The sequence below is a fragment of the Cherax quadricarinatus genome, chromosome 64 (genome assembly GCF_038502225.1).
Source record: "Cherax quadricarinatus isolate ZL_2023a chromosome 64, ASM3850222v1, whole genome shotgun sequence".
Lineage (NCBI taxonomy): Eukaryota > Metazoa > Arthropoda > Malacostraca > Decapoda > Parastacidae > Cherax > Cherax quadricarinatus.
Window position 1 is genome coordinate 21,938,048 of NC_091355.1, and position 21,558 is coordinate 21,959,605.

Sequence of the window (21,558 nt, forward strand, 5' to 3'; positions counted from 1 at the left end):
ATTATGAATTTCTAGAAATTCAATTCAAGAAAGAGTCTACCGAGATTCTTTCAATTAAAATTGGTATAAATCTGTGGTTAGCTCCACAAATTTCTGAACATTGACCGTAGAATAGGCCTGGTCGATTTACTAGAAACCTAATTTGATTGAGTCGTCCTGGGATGGCATCGGCTTTTACTCCTAAGGAAGGAATAGTTCAGGAATGGATTACGTCTGCTGCTGAAATAATAAGACGAATTTGAGTATTAAAAGGAATAGGTATTCGGTTATCAACATCTAAAAGTCATAAATTTGAGTCAATATTATAGGGTACTATGTAGGAATCAAATTCGATATTTAGAAAGTCCGAATATTCATAGGATCAATATCATTGATGCCCAACGGTTTTAATTGTAACTCTTGAGTTGTTAGTTTCATCCAATAAATAGAGTAGCCGTAGGGAGGGCATGGTGATGAAAATTAAGATGATAGCAGGTAAAATAGTTCAGATAATTTCATTTTCTTGGTTTTCAAGTAAAAATCGGTTAATAAGTGAGTTTAGTGCTGAATTAATTAAAATATAACCTACTAATGTAGTGATGAGAATAAGAATAAATATTGTGTGATCGTGGAAGTATGCTAATTGTTCCATAAGTGGAGAAGCACTGTCTTGAAGTCCTAAGCATCCTCATGTTGGCATCTCTAAAAGAAGGTAATTCCTTCCTGGTAGGAGCTTAAATCCTATACATCTTTCTGTCATTTTAGATAATTAGAAATTAGAGGAATTTCTGCGTATCTGTGATCAGCAGGAGGGTAAGGGTGCTGTCATTCAATGGATGAAGGCAGGAAGGATGGTGAAGTAATATTACGTTTTGATATTAAAGCCTCTCAAACAATAATTATGAACCAGAAAACAGCTACTAGTGAAATAAGAGATCCAATTGATGAAACAATATTTCATGCTGCATAAGCATCTGGATAGTCTGAATACCATCGTGGTATACCATTTAATCCTAGGAAGTGTTGGGGAAAAAAGGTTAAGTTTACTCTTAAAAATATAGTAAAGAAATGAGGTTTTAATCATGAAGAATTCAGAGAAAATCCAGTAAACAGGGGGAATCAATGAACAATACCTCCAAAAATTCCAAATACGACTCCTATAGATAGGACGTAGTGGAAGTGGGCTACAACGTAGTAGGTGTTATGAAGAATAATGTCGATTGAGGAGTTTGCTAAAATTACTCCTGTTAAACCCCCTACTGTAAATAGGAAAATAAATCCTAAGGTCCATAGGAGGGAAGGCGTGTATGAGAATTGAGAACCTTGAAGAGTTCTTAATCATCTGAAGATTTTAATTCCTGTGGGGATGGCAATAATTATGGTTGCTGATGTGAAATATGCTCGGGTGTCAACATCTATGCCTACGGTGAACATATGGTGGGCTCATACAAGGAATCCCAGAATTCCAATTGCTGTTATGGCATAAATTATTCCTAGTGTTCCGAATGCTTCTTTTTTGCCTGATTCTTGTGTAACGATGTGTGAAACTATACCGAAAGCTGGGAGAATTAAGATGTAGACTTCAGGGTGTCCAAAAAATCAGAATAAGTGCTGGTAGAGAATGGGGTCCCCTCCACCAGCTGGATTGAAGAAAGTGGTGTTTAAATTTCGATCTGTAAGAAGTATGGTAATTGCTCCTGCTAGAACGGGGAGGGATAGAAGCAGAAGTACCGCGGTAATGAAAACGGATCATACAAATAAAGGTATTCAGTCTATAGTTATTCCTCTTGTTCGTATGTTGATTGTTGTAGTTATAAAGTTTACAGCTCCTAGAATTGAGGAAACTCCAGCCAGATGAAGGGAGAAGATTCCGAGGTCGACTGATGCTCCCGCATGAGCAATTGATGCTGCTAGAGGAGGGTAGACTGTTCACCCTGTCCCAACACCCCTTTCCACTATTCCTCTTGTAAGGAGGAGAGTGAGAGAAAATGGTAAAATTCAGAATCTTATATTATTTATTCGAGGAAAGGCTATATCAGGGGCTCCAAGTATAAGGGGAACTAATCAATTTCCAAAACCTCCAATCATGATTGGTATAACTATGAAGAAAATTATTACGAAGGCGTGGGCTGTAACAATTACATTATAAATTTGATCGTCTCCAATTAATCTTCCTGGCTGACCAAGTTCGGCTCGAATAATCAATCTTAGGGAGGTGCCTACTATACCAGATCAAGCTCCGAATACAAAGTACAGGGTACCAATATCTTTATGATTTGTTGAAAAAAATCATCGTTGCATTAGGCTTTATAGTGGAAAAAAGACGTCAAATTGCAAATTTGAAGATGTAGAATTACTAAAGCTTAAGAGGAAGTTTCATAATATAGGTAGCAAAGCTACACTAGCAGCTCTATCAAAACTGTCCTTTTTATCAGGCACTATACTTATTGGGGAAGTTAGAATTATAGAGGGTTAGTTGTAAGTTTATATTTAATTAAGGTAGCATTCTTAGAAGATTAATTGTTAGATTGGAAAAAATGTTTACTTTAATAGGTTGAGAAAAGCTTAAAGTTTGATTCTTGCTTAAACTTTTATTTTATAATTAGTGTATATGCATATCCTGGTGAGTAGAGAATGAAAAAATAAAGATAATTTATGATACAATTATAGTTTTGTTATTCGCAGTACGGAAGATTAAATATTGGATTAGGATTTGATTTAGTAAATTATAAAAAGCTTGATAAAATTTTGTGCCAGCAATCGCGGTTAGACTTAAAAGCTTAGTAAAAGTGTTTTAGTTTAGGTTATTCTTACGTTTAAAAGTGAATTGAAATTTATAGTAATAAAAGGTGAAATTGGTTTATTGAAAATAAATAGAAGTTGAATTATAAAGAGGAACAGACCAGGGAATTAAGATATAAACCAGGATTAGATACCCTGCTATACTTAAAAGATAAAAAATAAAACTTGAATATTAATAGATACGGTCTTTAAATTCAAAGAATTTGGCGGTATTTTAGTCTTGTTAGAGGAACCTGTTCTGTAAATGATATAACACGAAGAATCTTACTTACTCTTGTTTAACAGTTTGTATACCGTCATTATCAGATAACCTTTGTTGGGGTAGTTATTGAAATTTAAGAAGTTAAAGTATATTAGATCAAGGTGCGGTTTATGGGTGAGAAGAAATGGGTTACAATAAAATTTATTTATTACGTATCAGTGATAGAATAGTTTCTGTGAAGGGGGATTTAATTGTAATACACAATTTAGTAAGTTAGTGTGATATGAGAACTAAAATATGTACATATCGCCCGTCACTTCCATTTAAGGTGGAATAAGTCGTAACATAGTAGGTGTACTGGAAGGTGTACCTAGAATTAAATTTACTTTGGCAGAGAATATGCGTTAAATTTAGAATTTAATTATATAGGAAATACTCTATAAGTAAAAGTATTGGAAATAGTGCTGTGATTATTACAATTATGAGATATTTAATGTTGATAATTTGTGTATTAGTTGGAGTGGCATTTGTAACTCTTCTGGAGCGTAAAATTTTAGGTTACATTCAAATTCGTAAGGGCCCAAATAAATTAGGTGTTTTAGGATTACTTCAGCCTTTTTCAGATGCTGTTAAATTGTTTATAAAAGAGCAGAATTCGCCGGTGATATCTAATTTTTTACCTTATTATTTATCGCCGGTATTTGGTTTATTTATCGCTTTAATTTTGTGAAGGGTTATTCCATATGATTTAGGATTAGTAGATTTTGATATGGGTATATTATTTTTTTATGTTGTTTAAGATTAGGGGTCTACCCTTTGATAAGGGCTGGATGAGCTTCAAATTGTAAATATTCTTTATTAGGAAGTCTTCGTGCTGTAGCACAAACTATTTCATATGAGGTAAGGTTGGCTTTAATTTTGTTATCTTATGTGTTTTTAGTCAGGAGATTTAGGTTTATAGAATAAAGATATTATCAAGAAAGAATGTGATTTATTTGATTAACATTTCCATTGTCTATGGTTTGATTGGGTTCTTGTTTGGCAGAGATAAATCGTACTCCTTTTGATTTTGCAGAGGGAGAATCTGAATTAGTTTCTGGATTTAATACTGAATATAGAAGAGGAGGTTTTGTGTTAATTTTTATAGCTGAGTATGTCAGAATTTTGTTTATGAGTGGAGTATCAACATTATTATTTTTAGGGGGAAGAGTTTTAAGGTTATTTATTTATTTATTTATTTATTTAAAAATTTGAGCACACATACAGAGGTACAACAAATACAAGTAAGAGCAGTATGCCAAAGCCACTTTTACTATGCATAGCATTACGGGCTGGCTTAAAATTAACTTAAGATTAACTAAGCAATGATGAAATCAGTGATAAAACATTAATGTAAACAGGTTACTATAAAGCACAAGTGAGTATTACAAAGACAGGTCATATGGTTGTATGCATTGTTGTACATTCAGTAGAATGGAGTATTCTGTTAGGTAGTGTATTTAAAAAATAATAAAGTTAGATTGGGTTTTAGGTTTAACATTTATGTGATATAATTGTGAGAAACATTTAAGATATACAATTTATAAGGTTCAGTTATTCAGTATTTATTTGGTTTTGGGTGAGTAAGTGATCTTTGAGAAGAGACTTGAATTTATAAACAGGTAGTGTTTCTTTTATATTTACAGGTAATGAATTCCAGATTTTAGGGCCTTTTATGTGCATTGAGTTTTTACATAGTGTGAGATGGACACGAGGAACATCAAAGAGTGATCTGTGCCTTGTGTTATGGTCATGTGTTCTGTTGAGGTTGGCAAGGAGATGTTTGAGGGGAGGGTTAATATCAGAGTTAAGTGTTCTATGTATGTAATAGGTGTAGTAGTAAGTATGGATGTTTTGTATGGTGAGGAGATTTAGTGTATTGAATATTGGTGGAGTGTGCTGCCTATAGTGAGAATTTGTTATCATTCTAACTGCAGCCTTTTGTTGGGTAATTAGTGGTCTGAGATGGTTACTTGTTGTTGAGCCCCATGCACAAATTCCATAGGTGAGATAGGGGTAAATAAGAGAGTGATATAGGGCCAGGAGGGCTGACTGTGGAGCATAGTACCGTATCTTCGATAGTATGCCTACAGTCTTGGAAATTTTCTTAGAAATTTGTTGTATATGTGTATGAAATTTGAGTCTATTATCAAGGTGGATTCCTAAGAATTTTCCCTCTGTTAGCTTTGTGATAGGTGATCCGTTTATCATTATGTTAAGAGGGACATCTGTAGCTCTGTTACCAAACTGAATGAAGTAGGTTTTGTCAATGTTTAGTGTAAGTTTGTTAGTTCTCATCCAGGTAGATATTTTCTGTAATTCGGTATTTACAGTATTGGCTAGCGTGACTGGGCTCGGGTGGGAGAAGACGTATGTAGTGTCATCTGCAAATAGTGTGGGTCTGAGTAATTGAGAAGCATTTGGTAGGTCATTTATGTATAGGAGAAAGAGAAGAGGGCCAAGGACACTTCCCTGTGGGACACCAACTGTAATTGGTTGTGCAGAGGAGTTTGCCCCATTTGCATACACATATTGGCTTCTGTTGCTGAGGTATGACTTGAGGTAGGTGAGGGAGTGCCCTCTTATACCATAGTGTGACAATTTTACGTGGAGCAAGTCATGGTCAACTGTATCAAAAGCTTTACGTAAGTCAATGAAGATCCCCAGTGGGACTTCTTTTTTCTCTATTGCAGTGTATATATGTTCTAGCATGTGTATAATAGCATCATTAGTATTTTTATTAGGCCTGAATCCAAATTGGCAGGGGTTGAGTATGTTTTGGGAGATAAGGTAGGAGTAGATTCGTTTATGAATTAATTTTTCGAAGATTTTTGAGAGAGGGTGTAAGTTGGATATTGGCCTATAGTTATTCAACTCTGTTTGGTCTCCTCCTTTGTGGATCGGGGTGACCCTTGCTATTTTGAGTACTATAGGGAAGGTGGAGGATTCAATGGATTTGTTAAAGAGTGTTGCAATGATTGGTGATAGCACTTGTGACACTTTTTTGTATATAAAGGGTGGTAAGGTATTTAAATCTCCTGCCTTGTTTTTTAGTGTGTTGATAATAAGGGAGACTTCGTATGGGTTAGTCGGAGCTAGGAACAGTGTGTTCGGGTAGTTGCCGGTGAGGTAGTCATTTGGTGGGGTATCTGAGCTTGGGATTTTATTGGCAAGGTTTTGTCCTATAGTGGAGAAGAAATCATTGAGTCTGTTTGCTGTTTCTGTTGGTGGGAGTTGGGGTTCATCTGATTTTGCTAATTTTATTTCGCTATTTCGTGATATCTTTTTTGTTCCTAGAATTTCTGATAGGGTTTTCCAGGTCTTTTTTATATCACCTCGTAAGTTGGATAATCTGTTCTCATAATACAATTTTTTTGCCCTTCTTATCAGGCTGGTTAGGATTGACGAGTAACGTTTTGTTTGGTCTCTGGTTATGTGACCCATTCTGTACTGTTTTTCATATTGGTGTTTTGTATTTATGGATTTGAGAATGCTGGGTGTTAGCCAGGGACTGTTCAGTCTCTTAGCTGTCATCTGTTTAGTTTTTTTAGGGCAGTGCTTGTTATAGAGGTATTGGGTCTTTTTTAGAAAATTATTAATACATTCGTCAATATCTGTATAGATTTCTAGCTCAGTGTGCCAGTCAATGTTTGCTACTGCTGTTGTGAAGTTATTAATGGCTGCCTCATTGTGAAGTCTGAAGGTGACTTTAGTAGTGTCTTGGGGTAATTTACCAAGAGTTGTTATGAGGAAAGTCGGGTAGTGGTCTGTGGTATTATCTGTAATTATGCCTGATTTTAAAGGGGATATGGTGTTGGTCCAGATGTGGTCAAGTAGGGAAACACTAGTCTCTGTAACTCTTGTAGGTTTTGTTACTGTTGGTAGCAACATACAGTTACTCATTGTGTTTGTGAATTCAGTAACGTGTGGGTCCTGGTCTTGCAGGAGATTTATATTGAAGTCACCTGAGAGTAGTAAGTGATCTTTGTTCATGCGTGCATCAGTTATCATACTTCCTAGGTTTTGACTAAATTGGCTAATGTTTGACTGTGGAACTCTGTAGATGTTTATCAATGTGAGAGGTTTTTGTAGGTATTTGGATTTGAATTTGGCTATTATATATTCCCCATGTTCATCCCTTGTGCAAGTATTAGTGATACATTCTAGTTGGTCTGAGTAGTATATGGCTGTGCCACCCCCTTGTTGGTCTGGCCTACAGTTGTGTATGGCTGTGTAACCAGGAATGGCATAGACATCTGTACTATCAGGCTTTAGCCAGGTTTCAGTTAGTGTAATGATGAACATATTGGCATGTAAGGAATTTAGTAATGCTATGAGGTCATCGTAATGCTTGCTTAAAGATCTGATATTGTAGTTAAAGATAGTTATGTTGTTGTTGGCACTGAGAAGTGCCTTTGATTGTTCTGGTAGTCTACAAGCCTCCGGATGCAACATCCCAGCAATTCCAGGAACAGCTGTTAAAAATTGACCACTGTCTGGAAAATCTTCCAGCTCCTGCACCCAACATCTTGCTCCTGGGGGATTTCAACTTAAGGCACCTAAAATGGAGGAATATAGCAAATAATATTGTTGCAGTAATAACACCAGGAGGCAGCTCTGATGAAAACTCACACTCACACGAGCTTTTAAATCTCTGCACAAAATTCAATTTAAACCAGCAAATAATAGAGCCTACTAGACTGGAGAATACACTAGACCTCATCTTCACTAACAATGATGATCTGATAAGAAATGTCACCATATCAAAAACAATATACTCAGATCACAACATAATTGAGGTTCAGACATGTATGCGTGGAGCCCCAGACCGACAAAATGAGACTAGTCACGAGGGAGCATTCACCAAATTCAACTTCAATAACAAAAACATAAAGTGGGACCAAGTAAACCAAGTCCTAACCGATATAAGCTGGGAAGATATACTAAGTAACACAGACCCAAACTTATGCCTAGAACAGATTAACTCGGTGGCACTCGATGTATGCGCAAGGCTTATTCCTCTAAGAAAAAGGAGGAGTAGATGTAAAATAGAAAGAGACAGGCGCTCCCTTTACAGGCGACGGAAAAGAATAACAGAGCGGCTAAAAGAGGTCAATATATCTGAAATGCGCAGGGAGACACTGGTCAGAGAAATAGCAAGCATCGAACTTAAGCTAAAAGAATCCTTTAGGAGTCAGGAATCGCGGGAAGAACTAAAAGCCATAAATGAAATCGAAAGAAACCCAAAGTATTTCTTCTCCTATGCCAAATCAAAATCGAGAACAACGTCCAGTATTGGGCCCCTACTTAAACAAGATGGGTCCTACACAGATGACAGCAAGGAAATGAGTGAGCTACTCAAGTCCCAATATGACTCAGTTTTTAGCAAGCCGCTAACCAGACTGAGAGTCGAAGATCAAAATGAATTTTTTATGAGAGAGCCACAAAATTTGATTAACACAAGCCTATCCGATGTTATCCTGACGCCAAATGACTTCGAACAGGCGATAAATGACATGCCCATGCACTCTGCCCCAGGGCCAGACTCATGGAACTCTGTGTTCATCAAGAACTGCAAGAAGCCCCTATCACGAGCCTTTTCCATCCTATGGAGAGGGAGCATGGACACGGGGGTCGTCCCTCAGTTACTAAAAACAACAGACATTGCCCCACTCCACAAATGGGGCAGTAAAGCAACAGCAAAGAACTACAGACCAATAGCACTAACATCCCATATCATAAAAATCTTTGAAAGGGTCCTAAGAAGCAAGATCACCACCCATCTAGAAACCCATCAGTTACACAACCCAGGGCAACATGGGTTTAGAACAGGTCGCTCCTGTCTGTCTCAACTACTGGATCACTACGACAAGGTCCTAAATGCACTAGAAGACAAAAAGAATGCAGATGTAATATATACAGACTTTGCAAAAGCCTTCGACAAGTGTGACCATGGCGTAATAGCGCACAAAATGCACGCTAAAGGAATAACAGGAAAAGTCGGTCGATGGATCTATAATTTCCTCACTAACAGAACACAGAGAGTAGTCGTCAACAGAGTAAAGTCCGAGGCAGCTACGGTGAAAAGCTCTGTTCCACAAGGCACAGTACTAGCTCCCATCTTGTTCCTCATCCTCATATCCGACATAGACAAGGATGTCAGCCACAGCACCGTGTCTTCCTTTGCAGATGACACCCGAATCTGCATGACAGTGTCTTCCATTGCAGACACTGCAAGGCTCCAGGCGGACATCAACCAAATCTTTCAGTGGGCTGCAGAAAACAATATGAAGTTCAACGATGAGAAATTTCAATTACTCAGATATGGTAAACATGAGGAAATTAAATCTTCATCAGAGTACAAAACAAATTCTGGCCACAAAATAGAGCGAAACACCAACGTCAAAGTCCTGGGAGTGATTATGTCGGAGGATCTCAACTTCAAGGACCATAACATTGTATCAATCGCATCTGCTAGAAAAATGACAGGATGGATAATGAGAACCTTCAAAACTAGGGAGGCCAAGCCCATGATGACACTCTTCAGGTCACTTGTTCTATCTAGGCTGGAATATTGCTGCACTCTAACAGCACCTTTCAAGGCAGGTGAAATTGCCGACCTAGAAAATGTACAGAGAACTTTCACGGCACGCATAACGGAGATAAAACACCTCAATTACTGGGAGCGCTTGAGGTTTCTAAACCTGTATTCCCTGGAACGCAGGAGGGAGAGATACATGATTATATACACCTGGAAAATCCTAGAGGGACTAGTACCGAACTTGCACACGAAAATCACTCACTACGAAAGCAAAAGACTTGGCAGACGATGCACCATCCCCCCAATGAAAAGCAGGGGTGTCACTAGCACGTTAAGAGACCATACAATAAGTGTCAGGGGCCCGAGACTGTTCAACTGCCTCCCAGCATACATAAGGGGGATTACCAACAGACCCCTGGCAGTCTTCAAGCTGGCACTGGACAAGCACCTAAAGTCAGTTCCTGATCAGCCGGGCTGTGGCTCGTACGTTGGTTTGCGTGCAGCCAGCAGCACAGCCTGGTTGATCAGGCGCTGATCCACCAGGAGGCCTGGTCACAGACCGGGCCGCGGGGTCGTTGACCCCCGAAACTCTCTCCAGGTAAACTCCAGGTAAACTCCAGTGTAGTAATTACAGTAACTGTTTGATTCATTTAAGTCATTAAATAAGAGACTGGTATCAGGATCAATGCTTGTAATCATAAGATTTGTAGTGAATCTATAGTTAGAATTAAGTATAAAACAAAGTAAATAGTCTTAAGCTAAAAAATAGCACCTGAATTATTTAACAAATGTAAAATAATGAGCTAAGGTAGGTTTTTTTTTTTTTTTTTTTTTTTTTTTTCTTTTTTTTTTTTTTTAAGCTAAAATAAAGGAGACAATATAAAAGGGACTAATACAAATAAAGTGATGATCAAATAATGGAGCTTGGGAATATGATAGTAGGTAGTACTATAAAGGTAATTCTTTAAAGTTAGAATTATAGTATAAAATAATAATATAAAAGGGACTAATATAAGTTGTGGTGAACAATAAAGTGGTAATCAAATAATGAGCTTTGGAATATTATGGCAAAATTGTGAACTTATTCTACTTTAGCACCTGAGAATAGCACCTTGATTATTTTAACAATTGTGAATATATAAACTAGGGTAGTTATATAAAGCTAAAATAAAGGAGAAAATATATAAGGGACTAAAATTAAGTAATGGTAAACAAAGTTAAATGGACAGGTGGTCACTATGAAATAATATTGGTTTAGGAGTAAGATCTGATTTGTAATATTAAATAAATTGAGCAGTTTATTGCACAATAAAAGTAAAAAAAATGAGGTAGTTGGTACTAGCTAGCAAAAGATAGTTTTGGTACTTGCAAAAAAGTAATTGGAATATACACTAATTGCATACACAATGAAAAGTGACTAAAAAAAACAAGTAGTGATAAACAAAATTAAATGGACAGGTAAGAATAATGAATATTATTAATTTGAAGTAAGATTTGACTTGTAGTTTAAAATTATGAGCAATTAATAGCAGTAAGAAAGAAGTATAGAGTATTGGAGGTAGTTGGCATTAGCTAGTGATGAAAAATAATAAAAATAATTATGCACAATATAATAGTAACGTACACTATATGTACCACACGTATATATGTATTAAGGGCACTTATCTAATCTGTTACAGAAATGTCAGCTTTTCTAAGGAAGGTAGAGAAATCGTGTTCATTTGAGATGGTATATTGTTGTCCTGTTGTTGTTTTCCTTACTAGTATTTTCCCATCTCGCGTGAAACACTGATGTATTTTGTTTTCCTGTTTAAGTTTTCTCAGCCTGAACAGAAGGTTTTGACGTTTTTTTGTTAGACACTCATTTATGTACACTCCATTTTTCATTGTAATTGCTGATTTAATTAGGTCCTTTCTTTTATCGTATGAATGAAGTCTGATCATTATACTGTGTTTACTTCCTGGTTTTCCTAGCAAACGTGTTTCTTTGATTTCATTGTTTTGCACGATGACTTGTACGTGGTTCTGTATTATCCTGATAGCAGTTTCTTTGCACTGTGCTTGTGTTATGTCACTAGGAATGTGTGGACTGTTTATTATAACTGCATCAGACAACTTATCTTGTTCAGTTTTGTCGTCTTGGAAATCAAGGTATTCATTTAGTCGAGTGTGCATGTTCTGATTCCAATCCTTGATTGCTTCTTCAACCTTCATATTTATTGTTGTTATTTGCTCAGTGTGACTGGCTATAGCTGCTTTTAGAGTATTTTCTGTGTCAACACTTCCCGATGTAATCTTCTCTTCAAGGTTTTGGATCTTATTCTCGAGGTTGATTATCTTGGATTCTCGTCGCTCGAGTGTTGCTTTGATATCTTTGATTTCATTTTCTAGAGAAACGATGTAGTCCTTGATATTGTCAGGAATAATCATACCTGAGTTATCATGGGTGAATCCTTTGAAGGGAGTGGAGTTGGAGGGGGAGTCAGCCATGTTTGTTGTTGTTGTTGTTGTTCCTTGGGTGGCGGCGGAGAGAGGGGTTGATGATACACTGGCGTCCTGCTGGGTAGACAAGTTGAGTTCTAGGGTCCTTGCTGTTATTCTTTTATTACTGGTGTTGTTTCTTCTGCGATATCCTTTCATAGTATCACTGAAGTAGATACTGTGTAGCAATGGAGGAGAAGGCTTGTTTTCTCGGAGCTTGGGTTAAGTGATTGTCTGGCAGCGGAGGCAGTGTTTGGGTTAGCAGGGCTGTCTTCCTTAGATCTTCTAATTTTGTCAAGATTTGGGTTACATTCTTAGTATTCTTGGGTCATGTTGTGGTCTACGTGGGTTCATGTAGTTGAACTTTCACTTAGGCCATCACAAGTTTTGATGAGCGATGTTTTTTTGAGAAAGAAGAGCTGGTAGGATACCGTTGCTGCCGCTGCCGCCGCAAGTGGTATGTATTTTAGGATTTTATATAAAATTGGTAATGGTCAGGTTTGCATTTATTTGGGTACGGGGAACTTTACTGCGATTGCGATATGATAAATTGATGTATATGGCTTGAAAAAGGTTTCTTCCTATATCTTTAAATTTTTTAATTTTTTTCTTAGGGGTAAAATTAATTTTAGTATAAACTAAATTTATATGTTGGTGGGTATTGGAAAAATCTTCCTTTAAATGTTTTCAAAACATTTGTTTTAAATAAACTAAATAACCTGCATCGGCAGGAACAATATTTTCTATAAGTTAGATTTTTTCTCCGTTTTTCCCCGATTTATATCTATGAAGAGAGTTCCATTATCTTGTATCAAGATTTCCCCCATAAAAAGTTTTTCTTCCAATTCACTGGAACAAGTTTTCCCTCAAAGAATGTTAATGAAATGTAATTAATGATTTTTCAAAGAAGGATTTTGTTAGTGGGATGGATTGCAAAGGACCTGCCGAGTATGGGCCAACAGGCCTGCTGCAGTGATCCTCCTTTCTTATGTTCTTATTTAAATTAAGTTGTATGTAGTGAGTCAGAGTTTTCATTCACTTGTACATATTTTTACCCATATTAGTCAAGGATGAGTCTATACTACAACTCTTGGGTCCCAAAGCACATGTTTCTGACACATCTCTCGGCCCATCAAGGTGCAGCTCTTGGTCTCACAGTTAAACAAAAGTTGGCTCCTTAGCACTTATAAGGTCTTAGGTATCTCCTGGGTCCCACAGTAAATGTTTCTGACTACTTACACATCTCCAGGTTCTGCAAGGACAAACATGATAATAAGCCACATCTCTTATTCTCATAGGAGATAAAATACCAACATAGTGGTGTATAAAATCATATGTTGAACTGGTCAAGGTGGCGTGCCCACCATCCCTGTCTTGAGCCCAGGTTGTGGTCAGGCTGTTTAACTGGCCAAGGAGGCATCCCCACCCTCCCTGTCTTGAGCCCAGGTTGTGGTCAGGTGGTGGGATGGTCACGCCACAGTATGGTGATGCCTCGCTTTACATTTTCGTCGACAAACTTGCGGGTGTGGAAAAATATAATAGAAAATGACAGTTCAAAACCACTTCTCAACTCTAGCTAACAACTCAAGTACGACAACAATTACAAGACTCACAGATCTCTACGAAATCATAGTTCATAACCACCTCACAAGCACTAACAAGTCCATCACAACCACCATTACAAACTTAGGAAAACACACTCACAATTCACAAGTATTCACAACTGTAGTGACATTCACAACCATTACACTCACAACCAAAAATCACAATCAATACTACTCTCCCACCTGTGAAGGAGTAAATTTTCACACTATCCGTCAGTATCACAGAGTTACATTTCACATACTGAATATTACCAGTACACACACTACTTTGCTTAAAGTCGCAGTTCCATGTAGGCAGAGTCTGTTCAAGACATTGTTAAACCTAGGAATGTATAGGCGGGAGGAGAGACGCTTGTGTGACCGCACAAGATATGAAATTTAGTTACACCTGCTGCCAGCAGGTGACACACCTGTCATAGTTGTTAATGAAAATTATTTGTTAGAACCGCATCCCACAGGACGAGGTTTGGCGCCTCAGAAGATAAAAATATTTACACCTGTAACCAGGAGCAGGAACACATGTCATAATTGGCAATAGCAATTCGTTTATTAGGCAAGGAACAAAATACACCTCACATGTGGAAGAGAGAGAATCTGTTAATCTTTTTTTCTAAACACAAACTCATCGCAACACACACAAACACAGTTACAACATTATTAACATACACAGCAGCAGCACCAACATGTGTGTAGTTTACCTAGAAAAACACAAAATAAAATGTGACTAATTTCCACTGAGTCCATAAAACTTTTCTAATTTTTCTAAAGAAACAGGAATATATTCTTCAAGGTGTTATTCATTGTACATGATAAATGTGATGCAAATATTAAACATAAACTTAAAACAATATTTACATAGGTTTCATTTTCTTTCACAAAGTATTACAATGTTTTTTATTATCATGCACAATAAACTGCACATGATAAGTGACATGCAAATGTCATGTTATTTATGCTTAGAGTGGTATGGAAAATATATAGAAAAATCATCATAGGTTAAATATTTCATTACAAAATCTTCTGGTCCTTCCACTAAGTGAAGCCTCGCTCTAGCCTTCTGGTCCTTCCCCTGGAGTGAAGCCTTGCTCTAGTCTTCTTCTGGTCCTTCCCCTGGAGTGAAGCCTTAGTCTAGTCTTCTTCTGGTCCTTCCCCTGGAGTGAAGCCTCGCTCTAGTGTTCTTCTGGTCCTTCCCCTGGAGTGAAGCCTCGCTCTAGTGTTCTTCTGGTTCTTCCCCTGGAGTGAAGCCTCGCTCTAGTCTTCTTCTGGTTCTTCCCCTGGAGTGAAGCCTTGCTCTAGTCTTCTGGTCCTTCCCCTGGAGTGAAGCCACACTCTAGTCTTCTTCTGGTCCTTTCCCTGGAATGAAGCCTCGCTCTAGCCTTCTTCTGGTCCTTCCCCTGGAGTCAAGCCTCGCTCTAGTCTTCTTCTGGTCCTTCCCTTGGAGTGAAGCCTCGGTCTATTCTTCTGGTCCTTCCCCAGGAGTGAAGCCTCGCTCTAGTCTTTCTCCTGATCCTTCCCCTGAAGTGAAGCCTCGCTCTAGTCTTCTTCTGGTCCTTCCCCTGGAGTGAAGCCTGGCTCTAGTCTTCTTCTGGTCCTTCCCCTGGAGTGAAGCCTGGCTCTAGTCTTCTTCTGGTCCTTCCACTGGAGTGAAGCCTCTCTCTAGTCTTCTTCTGGTTCTTCCCCTGGAGTGAAGCCTCGCTCTAGTCGTCTTCTTCTTGTCCTTCCCCTGGAGTGAAGCCTCGCTATAGTCTTCTTCTGGTCCTTCCCCTAGAGGAAACATAAGAACATAAGAAAGAAGGAACACTGCAACAGGCCTACTGACCCACGCGGAGCAGGTCCATGTCCCCCCCCCCGGATTAGACCAATGACCCACCCCCCGGATTATCCCAGTGACCCACCCAGTCTGGTCATCCCCACTCAAGGATGGAGCACTGTATCAGATCCAGCAGCAAAGCTAGTCAGGTCCAACTCACACCCACTCATGTATTTATCTAACCTATTTTTAAAGCTACACAACGTTTTAGCCTCAATAACTGTACTCGGGAGCTTGTCCCACTCATCCACAACTCTATTATCAAACCAGTGCTTTCCTATATCCTTCCTGAATCTGAATTTTTCCAACTTGAAACCATTGCTGCGAGTCCTGTCTTGGCTGGAAATTTTCAGCACACTATTTACATCCCCTTCATTTATTCCTGTTTTCCATTTATTCACCTCGATATCCCCCCTAATTCTACGCCTTTCGAGAGAGTGCAGATTCAGGGCCCTCAGTCTATCCTCATAGGGAAGATTTCTGATGCATGGGATCATCTTTGTCATCCTCCTTTGTACGTTTTTCAAAGCATTTATATCCTTTCTGAAATATGGTGACCAGATCTGAGCAGCATAGTCTAAATGAGGCCTAACCAAGGATATACAGAGTTGAAGAACAACCTGAGGACTTCTATTATTTATACTTCTAGATATGAAGCCAAGAATTCTGTTAGCTTTATTGCGAACACTAATGCACTGTTGTCTTAATTTTAGATTACTGCTAACCAGAACTCCTAAATCTTTTTCGCAATCGGTAGTATTAACATCTACATTATTTAGTTTATATGTGGCATGGTTATTTAACTGTCCAACATTTAGAACTTTGCATTTGTCAATATTAAACTGAATCTGCCACTTCTCCGACCATTGCGTAAGTCTATTCAAATCATCCTGGAGTGCTCTAATGTCCTCATTAGGATGAATTGGACGGCCTATTTTGGTGTCATCAGCAAATTTGCTTATGTCGCTATTTATTCCCTCATCTATGTCGTTTATGTAAATTGTGAACAACAACGCGCCCAACACTGACCCCTGAGGAACACCGCTTGTGACGTGCCCCCATTCTGATTTCTCCCCATTTATGGAAACTCTCTGCTGTCTATTTGTCAGCAATGCCTCTATCCAAGAAAAAATTTCTCCTGGTCCTTCCCCAGGAGTGAAACCTCGCTCTAGTCTTTCTCTCCTGATCCTTCCCCTGGAGTGAAACCTCGTTCTAGTCTTCTTCTGGTCCTTCCCCTGGAATGAAGCCTCGCTCTAGTCTTCTTCTGGTCCTTCCCCTGGAGTGAAACCTCGCTCTAGTCTTCTTCTTCTGGTCCTTCCCCTGGAGTGAAACCTCGCTCTAGTCTTCTTCTGGTTCTTCACTTGGAGTGAAGCCTCGCTATAGTCTTCTTCTGGTCGTTCCCCTAGAGGGAAGCCTCGCTCTAGTCTTCTTCTGGTACTTCCCCTGGAGTGAAGCCTCACTCTAGTCTTCTTCTGGTCGTTCCCCTAGAGTGAAGCCTCGCTCTAGTCTTCTTCTGGTCCTTCCCCTGGAGTGAAGCCTCGCTCTAGTCTTCTTCTGGTCCTTCCCCTGGAGTGAAACCTCGCTCTAGTCTTCTTCTGGTTCTTCCCCTGGAGTGAAGCCTCGCTATAGTCTTCTTCTGGTCCTTCCCCAGGTGTGAAACCTCGCTCTAGTCTTCTTCTGGTACTTCCCCTGGAGTGAAGCCTCGCTCTAGTTTTCTTCTGGCCCTTCCCCAGGAGTGAAACCTCACTCTAGTCTTCTTCTTCTGGTACTTCCCCTGGAGTGAAACCTCGCTCTAGTCTTCTTCTGGTACTTCCCCTGGAGTGAAGCCTCGCTATAGTCTTCTTCTGGTCCTTCCCCAGGAGTGAAACCTCACTCTAGTCTTCTTCTTCTGGTACTTCCCCTGGAGTGAAACCTCGCTCTAGTCTTCTTCTGGTACTTCCCCTAGAGTGAAACCTCGCTCTAGTCTTCTTCTGGTCCTTCTCCTGGAGTAAAGCCTAGCTCTACTCTTCTTCTGGTCCTTCCCCTAGAGTGAAACCTCGCTCTAGTCTTCTTCTGGTCCTTCTCCTGGAGTAAAGCCTAGCTCTACTCTTCTTCTGGCCCTTCCCCTGGAGTGAAACCTTGCTCTATTCTACTTCTGGTCTTCCCCCTGTGGTGAAGCCTCGCTCTAGTCTTCTAGTCCTTCCCCTGGAGTGAAACCTTGCTCTAGTCTTTTTCTCCTGATCCCTCCCCTGGAGTAAAGCCTTGCTCTAGTCTTCTGGTCCTTCCCCTGGAGTGAAGCCTCGCTTTAGTGTTCTTTTGGTCCTTCCCCTGTAGTGAAGCCTCGCTCTAGTCTTCTTCTCTTCCTTCCCCTGGAATGAAGCCTCGCTCTAGTCTTCTTTTTCTGGTCCTTCCCCTGTGAAGCCTCGCTCTATTCATCTGGTTCTTCCACTGGAGTGAAGCCTCGCTCTAGTCTTCTTCTGATCCTTCCCCTGGAGTGAAGCCTCGCTTTAGTCTTCTGATTCTTCCTCTGGAGTGAAGCCTCGCTCTAGTCTTCTTCTGGTCCTTCCTCTGGAGTGAAGCCTCGCTCTAGTCTCCTTCTGGTCCTTCCCCTGGAGTGAAGCCTCGCTCTAGTCTTCTTCTGATCCTTCCCCTGGAGTGAAGCCTCGCTCTAGTCTTCTTCTCGTTCTTCCACTGGAGTGAAGCCTCGCTCTAATCTTCTTCTGGTCCTTCCCCTGGAGTGAAACCTCGCTATAGTCTTCTTCTGGTCCTTCCCCTAGAGGGAAGCCTCGCTATAGTCTTCTTCTGGTCCTTCCCCTAGAGTGAAACCTCCTTCTAGTCTTCTTCTGGTCCTTCCCCTGGAGTGAAGCCTCGCTATAGTCTTCTTCTGGTCCTTCCCCTGGAATGAAGCCTTGCTCTAGTCTTCTTCTTCTGGTCCTTCCCCTTGAGTGAAACCTCGCTCTAGTCTTCTTCTGGTCCTTCCCCTTGAGTGAAACCTCGCTCTAGTCTTCTTCTGGTCCTTCCCCTGGAGTGAAACCTTGCTCTAGTCTTCTGATCCTTCCTCTGGAGTGAAACCTCGCTCTAGTCTTCTTCTGGTCCTTCCCCTGGAGTGAAACCTTGCTCTATTCTACTTCTGGTCCTCCCCCTGTGGTGAAGCCTCGCTCTAGTCTTCTGATCCTTCCTCTGGAGTGAAACCTCGCTCTAGTCTTCTTCTGGTCCTTCCCCTGGAGTGAAACCTCGCTCTAGTCTTCTTCTTCTGGTCCTTCCCCTGGAGTGAAACCTCGCTCTAGTCTTCTTCTGGTTCTTCACTTGGAGTGAAGCCTCGCTATAGTCTTCTTCTGGTCGTTCCCCTAGCGGGAAGCCTCGCTCTAGTCTTCTTCTGGTACTTCCCCTGGAGTGAAGCCTCACTCTAGTCTTCTTCTGGTCGTTCCCCTAGAGTGAAGCCTCGCTCTAGTCTTCTTCTGGTCCTTCCCCTGGAGTGAAGCCTCGCTCTAGTCTTCTTCTGGTCCTTCCCCTGGAGTGAAACCTCGCTCTAGTCTTCTTCTGGTTCTTCCCCTGGAGTGAAGCCTCGCTATAGTCTTCTTCTGGTCCTTCCCCAGGAGTGAAACCTCGCTCTAGTCTTCTTCTGGTACTTCCCCTGGAGTGAAGCCTCGCTCTAGTTTTCTTCTGGCCCTTCCCCAGGAGTGAAACCTCACTCTAGTCTTCTTCTTCTGGTACTTCCCCTGGAGTGAAACCTCGCTCTAGTCTTCTTCTGGTACTTCCCCTGGAGTGAAGCCTCGCTATAGTCTTCTTCTGGTCCTTCCCCAGGAGTGAAACCTCACTCTAGTCTTCTTCTTCTGGTACTTCCCCTGGAGTGAAACCTCGCTCTAGTCTTCTTCTGGTACTTCCCCTAGAGTGAAACCTCGCTCTAGTCTTCTTCTGGTCCTTCTCCTGGAGTAAAGCCTAGCTCTACTCTTCTTCTGGTCCTTCCCCTAGAGTAAAACCTCGCTCTAGTCTTCTTCTGGTCCTTCTCCTGGAGTAAAGCCTAGCTCTACTCTTCTTCTGGCCCTTCCCCTGGAGTGAAACCTTGCTCTATTCTACTTCTGGTCTTCCCCCTGTGGTGAAGCCTCGCTCTAGTCTTCTAGTCCTTCCCCTGGAGTGAAACCTTGCTCTAGTCTTTTTCTCCTGATCCCTTCCCTGGAGTAAAGCCTTGCTCTAGTCTTCTGGTCCTTCCCCTGGAGTGAAGCCTCGCTTTAGTGTTCTTTTGGTCCTTCCCCTGTAGTGAAGCCTCGCTCTAGTCTTCTTCTCTTCCTTCCCCTGGAATGAAGCCTCGCTCTAGTCTTCTTTTTCTGGTCCTTTCCCTGTGAAGCCTCGCTCTGTTCATCTGGTTCTTCCACTGGAGTGAAGCCTCGCTCTAGTCTTCTTCTGATCCTTCCCCTGGAGTGAAGCCTCGCTTTAGTCTTCTGATTCTTCCTCTGGAGTGAAGCCTCGCTCTAGTCTTCTTCTGGTCCTTCCTCTGGAGTGAAGCCTCGCTCTAGTCTCCTTCTGGTCCTTCCCCTGGAGTGAAGCCTCGCTCTAGTCTTCTTCTGATCCTTCCCCTGGAGTGAAGCCTCGCTCTAGTCTTCTTCTGATCCTTCCCCTGGAGTGAAGCCTCGCTTTAGTCTTCTGATTCTTCCCCTGGAGTGAAGCCTCGCTCTAGTCTTCTTCTGATCCTTCCCCTGGAGTGAAGCCTCGCTTTAGTCTTCTGATTCTTCCTCTGGAGTGAAGCCTCGCTCTAGTCTTCTTCTTGTCCTTCCCCTGGAGTGAAGCCTCGCTCTAGTCTTCTTCTGATCCTTCCCCTGGAGTGAAGCCTCGCTTTAGTCTTCTGATTCTTCCCCTGGAGTGAAGCCTCGCTCTAGTCTTCTTCTGATCCTTCCCCTGGAGTGAAGCCTCGCTTTAGTCTTCTGATTCTTCCCCTGGAGTGAAGCCTCGCTCTAGTCTTCTTCTGATCCTTCCCCTGGAGTGAAGCCTCGCTTTAGTCTTCTGATTCTTCCCCTGGAGTGAAGCCTCGCTCTAGTCTTCTTCTGATCCTTCCCCTGGAGTGAAGCCTCGCTTTAGTCTTCTGATTCTTCCTCTGGAGTGAAGCCTCGCTCTAGTCTTCTTCTGGTCCTTCCTCTGGAGTGAAGCCTCGCTCTAGTCTCCTTCTGGTCCTTCCCCTGGAGTGAAGCCTCGCTCTAGTCTTCTTCTGATCCTTCCCCTGGAGTGAAGCCTCGCTCTAGTCTTCTTCTCGTTCTTCCACTGGAGTGAAGCCTCGCTCTAATCTTCTTCTGGTCCTTCCCCTGGAGTGAAACCTCGCTATAGTCTTCTTCTGGTCCTTCCCCTAGAGGGAAGCCTCGCTATAGTCTTCTTCTGGTCCTTCCCCTAGAGTGAAACCTCCTTCTAGTCTTCTTCTGGTCCTTCCCCTGGAGTGAAGCCTCGCTATAGTCTTCTTCTGGTCCTTCCCCTGGAATGAAGCCTTGCTCTAGTCTTCTTCTTCTGGTCCTTCCCCTTGAGTGAAACCTCGCTCTAGTCTTCTTCTGGTCCTTCCCCTTGAGTGAAACCTCGCTCTAGTCTTCTTCTGGTCCTTCCCCTGGAGTGAAACCTTGCTCTAGTCTTCTGATCCTTCCTCTGGAGTGAAACCTCGCTCTAGTCTTCTTCTGGTCCTTCCCCTGGAGTGAAACCTTGCTCTATTCTACTTCTGGTCCTCCCCCTGTGGTGAAGCCTCGCTCTAGTCTTCTGATCCTTCCTCTGGAGTGAAACCTCGCTCTAGTCTTCTTCTGGTCCTTCCCCTGGAGTGAAACCTCGCTCTAGTCTTCTTCTTCTGGTCCTTCCCCTGGAGTGAAACCTCGCTCTAGTCTTCTTCTGGTTCTTCACTTGGAGTGAAGCCTCGCTATAGTCTTCTTCTGGTCGTTCCCCTAGCGGGAAGCCTCGCTCTAGTCTTCTTCTGGTACTTCCCCTGGAGTGAAGCCTCACTCTAGTCTTCTTCTGGTCGTTCCCCTAGAGTGAAGCCTCGCTCTAGTCTTCTTCTGGTCCTTCCCCTGGAGTGAAGCCTCGCTCTAGTCTTCTTCTGGTCCTTCCCCTGGAGTGAAACCTCGCTCTAGTCTTCTTCTGGTTCTTCCCCTGGAGT

General features: G+C 41.3%; 1 protein-coding gene and 2 pseudogenes across 1 annotated transcript in view; 2 read left to right on the forward strand and 1 right to left on the reverse strand.

The window, feature by feature from the left end:
* Window positions 1-21,558, forward strand: part of LOC138854612 (organic cation transporter protein-like) — a 154,214-nt gene that overhangs the window by 110,037 nt on the left and 22,619 nt on the right. The gene's annotated exons all lie outside the window — the stretch shown is intronic.
* On the reverse strand, window positions 20-679 carry LOC138854616 (cytochrome c oxidase subunit 2-like; annotated as a pseudogene).
* Window positions 3,465-4,463, forward strand: LOC128692792 (NADH-ubiquinone oxidoreductase chain 1-like; annotated as a pseudogene).